This window comes from Oncorhynchus gorbuscha, unplaced genomic scaffold, assembly GCF_021184085.1.
Source record: "Oncorhynchus gorbuscha isolate QuinsamMale2020 ecotype Even-year unplaced genomic scaffold, OgorEven_v1.0 Un_scaffold_1746, whole genome shotgun sequence".
In the NCBI taxonomy this organism is placed as follows: domain Eukaryota; kingdom Metazoa; phylum Chordata; class Actinopteri; order Salmoniformes; family Salmonidae; genus Oncorhynchus; species Oncorhynchus gorbuscha.
The window spans coordinates 20,001-22,500 of NW_025746435.1; the positions used below are offsets into that span (position 1 = coordinate 20,001).

At 44.1% G+C, this 2,500-nt stretch overlaps 7 non-coding genes and 1 pseudogene across 7 annotated transcripts in view; all 8 read right to left on the reverse strand.

Annotated features, from left to right (window-relative positions):
• Window positions 1-28, reverse strand: part of LOC124024120 — a 119-nt gene extending 91 nt beyond the window's left edge. Inside the window, exon 1 of the ribosomal RNA XR_006836947.1 lies at window positions 1-28. This exon is cut by the window's left edge and continues 91 nt beyond it. This is a non-coding gene — a ribosomal RNA (5S ribosomal RNA).
• Window positions 29-270: 242 nt separating this feature from the next.
• LOC124024121 lies at window positions 271-389 on the reverse strand. The gene has a single exon (XR_006836948.1). It is a non-coding gene; the product is annotated as a 5S ribosomal RNA (ribosomal RNA).
• Window positions 390-631: 242 nt separating this feature from the next.
• LOC124024122 lies at window positions 632-750 on the reverse strand. Its single transcript, XR_006836949.1, has one exon. It is a non-coding gene; the product is annotated as a 5S ribosomal RNA (ribosomal RNA).
• A 242-nt stretch (window positions 751-992) lies between these two features.
• LOC124024123 lies at window positions 993-1,111 on the reverse strand. Its single transcript, XR_006836950.1, has one exon. It is a non-coding gene; the product is annotated as a 5S ribosomal RNA (ribosomal RNA).
• A 242-nt stretch (window positions 1,112-1,353) lies between these two features.
• Window positions 1,354-1,472, reverse strand: LOC124024124. Its single transcript, XR_006836951.1, has one exon. It is a non-coding gene; the product is annotated as a 5S ribosomal RNA (ribosomal RNA).
• Window positions 1,473-1,714: 242 nt separating this feature from the next.
• Window positions 1,715-1,823, reverse strand: LOC124024084 (annotated as a pseudogene).
• A 259-nt stretch (window positions 1,824-2,082) lies between these two features.
• On the reverse strand, window positions 2,083-2,201 carry LOC124023973. The gene has a single exon (XR_006836820.1). It is a non-coding gene; the product is annotated as a 5S ribosomal RNA (ribosomal RNA).
• Window positions 2,202-2,443: 242 nt separating this feature from the next.
• The window catches only part of LOC124023974, a 119-nt gene continuing 62 nt past the window's right edge, over window positions 2,444-2,500 (reverse strand). Inside the window, exon 1 of the ribosomal RNA XR_006836821.1 lies at window positions 2,444-2,500. This exon is cut by the window's right edge and continues 62 nt beyond it. This is a non-coding gene — a ribosomal RNA (5S ribosomal RNA).

Below are 2,500 nucleotides of genomic sequence, written 5' to 3' on the forward strand. Positions count from 1 at the left end.
GCGTACTCAGGCCGGTGTGGTCGTAAGCGAGAAACTATCTCTTGGTGCACTATATAAAGTCAAAGTGGGTGTGATTAACAGCTGTTGCATTTTCACCATGTCGATAAGCATCTTTGTGTCACTCAAAAAGTGGAAGAACTTGCATATAATGTAGCCATAATTTGTAGCACAGATTGTTGGATGAAATACAAACTAACCTTGCTTACTTATTTCAAAGCGACGGCACATATTTCAGCCTTGTGGGAAGAAACGGACAAAGGGTTGACAAAAAGCTTACAGCACCTGGTATTCCCAGGCGGTCTCCCATCCAAGTACTAACCAGGCCCGAACCTGCTTAGCTTCCGAGATCAGACGAGATCAGGCGTACTCAGGCCGGTGTGGTCGTAAGCGAGAAACTATCTCTTGGTGCACTATATAAAGTCAAAGTGGGTGTGATTAACAGCTGTTGCATTTTCACCATGTCGATAAGCATCTTTGTGTCACTCAAAAAGTGGAAGAACTTGCATATAATGTAGCCATAATTTGTAGCACAGATTGTTGGATGAAATACAAACTAACCTTGCTTACTTATTTCAAAGCGACGGCACATATTTCAGCCTTGTGGGAAGAAACGGACAAAGGGTTGACAAAAAGCTTACAGCACCTGGTATTCCCAGGCGGTCTCCCATCCAAGTACTAACCAGGCCCGAACCTGCTTAGCTTCCGAGATCAGACGAGATCAGGCGTACTCAGGCCGGTGTGGTCGTAAGCGAGAAACTATCTCTTGGTGCACTATATAAAGTCAAAGTGGGTGTGATTAACAGCTGTTGCATTTTCACCATGTCGATAAGCATCTTTGTGTCACTCAAAAAGTGGAAGAACTTGCATATAATGTAGCCATAATTTGTAGCACAGATTGTTGGATGAAATACAAACTAACCTTGCTTACTTATTTCAAAGCGACGGCACATATTTCAGCCTTGTGGGAAGAAACGGACAAAGGGTTGACAAAAAGCTTACAGCACCTGGTATTCCCAGGCGGTCTCCCATCCAAGTACTAACCAGGCCCGAACCTGCTTAGCTTCCGAGATCAGACGAGATCAGGCGTACTCAGGCCGGTGTGGTCGTAAGCGAGAAACTATCTCTTGGTGCACTATATAAAGTCAAAGTGGGTGTGATTAACAGCTGTTGCATTTTCACCATGTCGATAAGCATCTTTGTGTCACTCAAAAAGTGGAAGAACTTGCATATAATGTAGCCATAATTTGTAGCACAGATTGTTGGATGAAATACAAACTAACCTTGCTTACTTATTTCAAAGCGACGGCACATATTTCAGCCTTGTGGGAAGAAACGGACAAAGGGTTGACAAAAAGCTTACAGCACCTGGTATTCCCAGGCGGTCTCCCATCCAAGTACTAACCAGGCCCGAACCTGCTTAGCTTCCGAGATCAGACGAGATCAGGCGTACTCAGGCCGGTGTGGTCGTAAGCGAGAAACTATCTCTTGGTGCACTATATAAAGTCAAAGTGGGTGTGATTAACAGCTGTTGCATTTTCACCATGTCGATAAGCATCTTTGTGTCACTCAAAAAGTGGAAGAACTTGCATATAATGTAGCCATAATTTGTAGCACAGATTGTTGGATGAAATACAAACTAACCTTGCTTACTTATTTCAAAGCGACGGCACATATTTCAGCCTTGTGGGAAGAAACGGACAAAGGGTTGACAAAAAGCTTACAGCACCTGGTATTCCCAGGCGGTCTCCCATCCAAGTACTAACCAGGCCCGAACCTGCTTAGCTTCCAAGATCAGGCGTACTCAGGCCGGTGTGGTCGTAAGCGAGAAACTATCTCTTGGTGCACTATATAAAGTCAAAGTGGGTGTGATTAACAGCTGTTGCATTTTCACCATGTCGATAAGCATCTTTGTGTCACTCAAAAAGTGGAAGAACTTGCATATAATGTAGCCATAATTTGTAGCACAGATTGTTGGATGAAATACAAACTAACCTTGCTTACTTATTTCAAAGCGACGGCACATATTTCAGCCTTGTGGGAAGAAACGGACAAAGAGTTGAAATTCCAAAGACAGTGGCAAAAAGCTTACAGCACCTGGTATTCCCAGGCGGTCTCCCATCCAAGTACTAACCAGGCCCGAACCTGCTTAGCTTCCGAGATCAGACGAGATCAGGCGTACTCAGGCCGGTGTGGTCGTAAGCGAGAAACTATCTCTTGGTGCACTATATAAAGTCAAAGTGGGTGTGATTAACAGCTGTTGCATTTTCACCATGTCGATAAGCATCTTTGTGTCACTCAAAAAGTGGAAGAACTTGCATATAATGTAGCCATAATTTGTAGCACAGATTGTTGGATGAAATACAAACTAACCTTGCTTACTTATTTCAAAGCGACGGCACATATTTCAGCCTTGTGGGAAGAAACGGACAAAGGGTTGACAAAAAGCTTACAGCACCTGGTATTCCCAGGCGGTCTCCCATCCAAGTACTAACCAGGCCCG